Source organism: Falco peregrinus, chromosome 4 (assembly GCF_023634155.1).
Source record: "Falco peregrinus isolate bFalPer1 chromosome 4, bFalPer1.pri, whole genome shotgun sequence".
NCBI classification, from domain to species: Eukaryota; Metazoa; Chordata; class Aves; order Falconiformes; family Falconidae; genus Falco; species Falco peregrinus.
Genome location: NC_073724.1, coordinates 5,008,038 through 5,015,635, shown reverse-complemented (window position 1 = coordinate 5,015,635; position 7,598 = coordinate 5,008,038).

The window sequence follows — 7,598 nt, the reverse complement described above, 5'->3', positions numbered from 1 at the left end:
TCTGTTGCAGGCTCAGCAGCACCAACTTTTAATCTTGTTTTAATGCAGAAATAAGTGCACAGGCAGCCGGGGCAGGGAAACCCACGGCACCCCAGCTCAGACACATTCCAGAGAGCGGCAAGAGGCTGGCAACACCCTGGAAGATGCGGGAGACCCGTGGAAGGAGACATTGCTGGGGACACAGCTGGAGACCCACTTGGAAGGAGGTGCTCCATGCCAAAGCGGGGCACAGCTCAGGGACCCCCGCTGGGGCAGGGGCAACCCTGAGGGACAGCAGCCAGCCCACACTGGGGTACAGACATCCTTGAGGGGCCGTGGCTCGCTGGCCACCCAACTCCAGGGCAGGAGCACTCCGAGGGACTGAGGATAACACACAGCAAAAGCAAGGGAAGGGGAGTCCAGGGAGATGTTTACTGAAGCTGATCCTGGGGAAGGGGGAGGAATGGGCTTTCCCTAAGTGGGTTTTCTTGTTTTTATTTTATTTCTTTCCAACCCTCAAATCAGCAATTAAAACTTTGTGTTAACTGGCACTAAACCCCGACACATAAAAATTCCTCAAGTCAAGACAGTTCTGCCCGTGACTCATAATCCCAAATTAAATTTGCCCCTACCTTAGAAGGCTTCCACCTTATTTTATCCCATTGTATACAAATCTTTTGCAGAGGTGCTAGTCTAACACACACAAAGTATTAAACCACAATGTCAGGCATCAACAAGGTAGATGAGTAAAAGTATTTCAGCTACACATTCCTTTACCGTAGTAGTCAGTGGCTAAGATGCAACAGGTAAATTTGGTCCTTATAACCCCTCTAGCTGAGGCATGCAGCTCATGGTGAGGATGCACACGCCACCGTATCCCTTCGCAACAGGCCAGCACAGAGCTCATAGTTTGGGCACTGTCAGTCTGTCCCAGATGCCGTAACACATGCCACATGCGAAACTGAAAACTGAATCATAAATTGAAAATACTGACATCCTTTTATAGGGCCATAACAACTATTTTTAATAGCAATGTTTAATATGTTTGCATCTCATAAACTGAAGTCTCTCATTTCAGAAAAAAATGGCCATTCATCTGAGCATTTCAGATGCACATCAGTTAGCACGTAACTGAAGACAAAGTGTTTTTCTGTAGTAAACCTCCATAATGAAAACACCAGAGTAAAATCCTAAAGTTCAACGCAATACATCATGCTAATCTTCAGAATGGGATTTTCTCGCCACTAATCTTGTTAGAGCCAGGGCGCTGTGCAAATATATCTGAACCCGTAATTACTGAAGAGATATTAAAAGGATCGATTTATTTCAATAAAAAATGCAAACTTTGAGAAGAATTCATTAATACTCAAAATCCAGCCGTGCAATAAATAATACTAATGAACTGAGAAAAAGGAATAGATGAACAAGTACTGACATGATGTCTTGTTCTTATTGCTGTTAAAGAAGAATTGACAATTACTCCATTTGAAATGTAATTCTAGTAAGGGAAATGCTAGAAAGAGAGAGAACGGCTTGTTAAAAAATACGTATGTGCATATATATACACATTTAAAAATGTATGATGATGGAAACTCACTTAATTTAGTCCTGAGGAGGCTATAATACCATTTCCAACACCCTTAAGCTGTGTTTACATTAGCAAACAGTGCTGTGCAACAGGAGCATGAAACAGCTGTTGCTGAGATGGTGCCAGCACACAAACTACACATATGTTGGGGGGGTTACTGCCAGCGAGCTCCAGGCGGATCCCGAGGACTGCCTGCCTCGCAGCGAGCAGGGTGCCTCAGCTGCAGGGCTGGAAGATCTCTCTAGTATGGTTTTGTCCAAAGGGAACTCTAAGCGCATGCTTCAAGGGCACTCTGTAATGTGAACCAGAACACATAGGCTGTGTACGGCAGCAAATAGGAAATTTTCTTCCAAAATAGCCTCCTGACTTGCACTACAACGCTTCCTCCAGCAAAAGCACTCAGAACACTGTAGACGGTTCACTCTAGGACAAAACCACCTAGACACAGCAGAAACCTAAGTGCAGCACTCACCCACGTTACCTAGATGATCCGATGACAATGAGGGGTATCTAAAACAGCCTTTTCGGTACCAATGGGCTGTGATAGTTGTCAAGACAGAATGTAAACCCATGTTTTTCCATATGCTGGTGAGCTTCTGCAGTTTGCTAAGGGAAAAAATTAAACACTTGGTTTGGTGTTTTGGAATTGTAATATGGCTATTCAAACCACGCACTTGGAGTTAGCCCGGCTGCTTCAATGGATACTCGCAATAATTTTCTATAGGATTCCAGGGCAGACTGAGAAAAATTCCACCAACACCTGAACATTCACTGCTCCTGAATTTCACTGAAGAGAATTTCTGGTGCCTCAATTGTGATATGAAGAGCAGATTCATATCACGACGGGATCTGCACTGGCCACAGGACATGCTTCTTCACAGGAAATTAAAGCTTTGTATACTACAAGACCTGGTCGGCACGCTGTTATCTTTGGGGAGTAAGTCAAGAGAGAGAGGAAGGAGCTGGAAATGCCAACATGCAAAAGACATCTGTCACAATTAGGCCAATTGCCTATTATTAATTTTACTACAAGAGCTGTTTCTCCTCCCCATCCTATTTGTGTAGTTGAAAGGAGGCAGAGTACCTAACGCAGAGTATCTAGGTCTCCTCAAACAAGTCACAACACATCTGAAGACTGAAAATACCTGTCCAGAGTGCTGGGATACTGCGATCTCACTAGACAGGAGAGGCAAAGAAAACAAACGGCAAGTATAGAAGATGCATTAAAAAAAAGGGGAAAATACAAAGATTGAAAACTCTTCCCTGACACTTAACTAAGTGGAAAGAAGCATCTCCTCATTGTTCTCTATCTGCTGCATGCAAGTTTTACTCAATTCCCCAATTCTTACAGGGGAGGAGGTGGGGAGTTACCATTCCCTGCTGCCACCTCTCCTGGTGGAGGAGCCCTAGTCTCTTCACTCATTCCTTGCCTGAAAGCTGCTCCTGCCCATCATTAGGGACAGTAGCTACTCTTTTTTTTCCTTCTTCTGAGGTTCTCGGACACAAGTCACCAGGCTTGTTGCAGCCTTCAGCAGCTCAGGAGGGAGAAAGCTGAGATAAATGATGAGCCTCTCCTTCGCTCTGGTAAGTCATGGTCAATCGATTAAAAATCACCATTTCCTTTCTCTCAGTAGTCTCAAAAGTTGACAAGGCACCAAAATCTCTTTTAGGTGAGAAGCTTTGGCATTTACTGGTTTTAAAATGAGAGATTCTGGGTGGCATGTACACCATGTTACTCCCCTTGCAAATATGCTCTGAGAGTGCAGAGAAGAGGCGGGTGCACATGAATTACACGTCCCTTGCTCCTTCCAGCAGCTGCCTGCCTCTTCCAGAGCAGGGTCCAACCAGACCAAAGAGCCGAATGGAGGAACCACCAGGCTGCACATCATTCCCCCTCTCCTTTCTAACTGCACAAACCTGCCTGGCAAGCTGCACAACTACCCTATACCAAAGCCAACTACAACTACAGCCGCTCTGACAGCTCATGACAGTTGGTGGCTTTCTGGATGCTTTTCACTGCAATTTTACTACTGAAGCCAGTACAGCTTGAGCCGTTGCCTCTGCACGGAAATAAAATTATCACAAAAGCCTCTGCTTTGTTCTAATCCATGTGTCTAAAGAGCCCCTGTAAGGGCAATGACTACTGGCAACATGCCCAATAAGCTTTATACTTTTGTTTCTCTGTAAGTTTATCAAAGCAAGATAGGCAGCATCTTACTTATACTACTCTATGCAAAATGTGACAGGCTGGGCACGTCTAGCTTCTCTGCTCAAACATAATTTCTAATGCATTTAATTTGGCTGTTTCCTTGACTTTTGCAATAAGGGGGGTGGGGGTGGGGAAAGGATGGTACACTTTGAACACAGCATGGCAGAAGGCTACAGACTCTCTGAATGAGGGCGATCCTCCTCTTGTTGGGCCTGAGGGGTGATTAACATTTGCAGGTACCAGCAATATTGAGGAACAGCAACTGGGCTGCTTCAAGATCTCAGCCACTTGAGCCAGGCATTCTGGGGAGAGGGGAAGGGAAAAAGAAGGAAAAAAAAAGAAAAAAAAAAAAAACAAAAAGAGAGAAGCAGATGCCAAAAGAAATGCATAATGCATTTGTTAACAAGTCAGCTGAACTTTTATTGCCTGGAAGCCGCCTTATCACCCTAATGTTTCCCCCTACAACAACAGGTTTCCTGAGTATCACAGCCTGACATCACGGATGGGCTGAAATCCTTAAAACATCCTTCAGATCCTTATCAAGGGCTGAGGGATAGCCTTCAGGCCTTCCTTCTGATCTAGGCAAGGGAGTCACTGGCAACTTCAGGCCATTTCTTTGCCAGCAACGAAAGTGTGCGAGTCCAGGCAAGGGGTGCCTCTGCCACCAAGAGGCCACCGAGCCCAGCCTCTGGACCTCCTGCAGGCAGGCGTGACTATAGCCATGGCTATTGCCCCTACAGTTACACCAGCTCCTTCCTTTCTACTACAAAGAGCTGAAAATTACTTTAAAAAGGAAGGAATCCTTGGAATCGACTGGCATCACGGCGCACTCCGTGTTTACGTATGTAGCATACCGGCTAATTAACCTTTCCAGCGAGACCCTTAACTTCATGTCGGTCACAAACTGAAACTCAGCATCTCAGATTAAAGATTTTAAACGCCGCTGGAAATGTTGTCAGTATACATAAAATCCTGCTCTTTAATGTCTTCCCCTCCTGGATTAATGAGGCACTCTGGCAAGCACTGCTGTGGTCACAGCTATCAGTTGCCAGCTGCTCATCCTCCAGCCTTCCTGTGCATGGGCTCCTATGAATTGCCTTACTTACCCAATTTTTAATCAGTCTTTACTGATGGGTGGACTGAGTTTCTCTCTTTCCTGTCTCTGGCTGCTATGGTCCCTGCTATTAGTAGTGTCTGAATTGCCAGCTGCACTGTAGTCTCCCATCACTGCACAGAAGGTAGGAGAGCCCTACGTTCTGTGCTGGTGAGCGTGTCAGGCTCAAAACCAGAGCCTGACGGTTTGGGGTGAAATACATCTGGAAGAATAGTTGCTGACAGCAGTTCCTGTTAGTTCCAGGCTGGAGGAGAAACACTACACTTAATTTAGATTTTCTACTTTGTATCCTGAAAAAAAATAAATCCACAGTAAGTCTTCAACAACAAAATCCTTTCCACACTGAAGTACATCGCACAAGCTAAAAGCCGTATCCTATGATTTTTGCCCTCTTTACTGAAGGCCTGTATTTTTTTTACAGAACTTGATCACCTTGCAGAATTTAAGCTTCTCAAACACTTTTGGGGAAAAAGAGCAAGCTATCGAGATAGATAAAAGACTGCAAGAAACAGCAAGCAATGCAAAAAGAAGCAGAAGTGCCTTTCCTGCCGTAACAAAGACAATAAGGGAGGGGGGGGTGGGGAGGGCAAGCGGAACAATAAATGCTAAAGTTCATCACCCGAAACACCATATTTAGCTGCTTATGTCACTCACGGTCTTGTAAGTGCTTCAACACTGAATTTCAAACATGAGCAGCATTAGAGGAAACTGCTAACAAGAATGTGGCATTACTTACCCATCTTTAGGCTCCACTCCAATAAATGTGTGACTCTTTAAAACCCATTTGTCGAAAAGTATGTGACACTTGTCCAAAATTACTGGGAATGAGAGAAGAATCAGTATTTCAAGCAAACATTCTTTTCCTCCAGTTCTTCATAGATAAGAGTTAAACCTGTTGAGCTCTCTCAGTTGAGTTTGAAGAGATCAAGAATTTAGTCACAAGGTAAAAAATACATTGCAGCAGGTGATGCCTGAAGATTGATACAAGGAAACACGGCAGTTCCTAGTAATGTCATGCTGGCAAAGTAGCTGCATTTGCACATTATATGTAATATTAGATCTTCACATGTAATAAAATACATAGAGAGGGTAAAGATACAGTACTCCGCAACGGTACAGTCTTGCTGCTGCAATCGCCTTCCACATTTTCTAACGCTAGGATTTCTTCTGCTACCAGTTACTGCCTAGCATCACGCTGTACAATGAACTTACTCTACACATTCTGTCACCATCTTTAGATCTGTTGATCTCTTTAAACAATTGTATCATTCATACTAAATCATGTTCAGCTACAGGCCCCAAAAAGCATTTGATTTACACAAATTATTTCAACTGCTAAAAAAAATGTTAGCAAAAATTTTACAAATAGAGTCAAACTCATACTATTTGAAAAGCGTAAAAGCCATGTATAAGGTGTACCGCATTAAGACAGTTTTCTACAGCCTCTTCTGAAAAAACACAGCACAAATATCTGTTGAAGGGTTAACACAGCTGATTCTGCAGGCTCCTGCCTGCCCCCACCTCCTGCTGCAGGCTTGACTTCTGATCAGCAAAGCCAGTATGACCCCTGGCTGGAAGAAACGTCCTTAGCAGCATTTAGGGTCCGACATCCCATTAGCTTCCCATTTCGAAATAACACCTACTAATTAGGAGATCTGTATGTTTCTGAAGGCATCCAGACAGAATTAAAAACCTGCACTTTCATCGAGTGCTGAGCAGGGAAACATTTAACATCTCTGTCCTGCCTGATTTCAGTTAAAACACATGAAGACGACTGTCGGCACTCCGCAGCCGCTGTGAGAAATGCTACTGCTTGCAAACACTTCAGGTGAGAAAATACCACAATTCCAAACACCGTTTTCCTCAAGCCAATGGTTTAACTGACGTGCGGAATTAGACTCTATAACTCGAAAGTTACAAAGTAGGTATGTTTATTGCGCGCAGATGCACGGGGGATCGCTCCTCCACAAGCGTGCATGCCCGAAGTGACGAACCAGCTCACATTTATACAATGAAACAAATGAATATTCAATTAACGCCTATACATATTCGTTACCTAAACCCCGCTTCGTATGTTAATTAGCTTATCAGTCTGTTTCATGGAATGTGGTGGTCTTGCAGGTTTGTAGGTGATTCATGTCCTTGGGACCATCCGATCTTCTCCAGCAAGGAGACTTAGCACTCCCTCCCTCTAGATAACGTTGGAATGTCTCTCATCCTTTTCTCATCCTTTTTATAAATAGCCCCTTTGTTAGAGGGAGAAGGGTAGGTGTCTCCTCAGAGCTGTGTGCCTATGTGACCAGACACCGCACCCATGGCCAGTCACCATACCCACATTCCTGAGCAGACACATACAATCACCACCGATGTCCATTGTCCCTATTTCACACTATTTCTCCGTATCATAACAACAGAGCTCCTTCTGAGGCCACCACCAGAGGGTATTACAAGAAGTTTGTGAACTCGATACAAAGACCTGCAGCACCCAGCGTGCCCCCTTGCTCTGTGGCTTGGCCGTCGTGCACAGCCCGGTGCGGCTGGTGAGGCTCGGGCAGCACAGCCCCTAGGCACGGCCTTCACCGCCGCGCTGGGGCACCGGGGCAGCTCTGCCGCCAGTGCTCCCCCAACCCCGCAAACTTTCAGAGGCTATGTACCATAAAGTTATACATAGCCGTGAGATTTCCTAGAACCAAATGTCTGGTCCACGC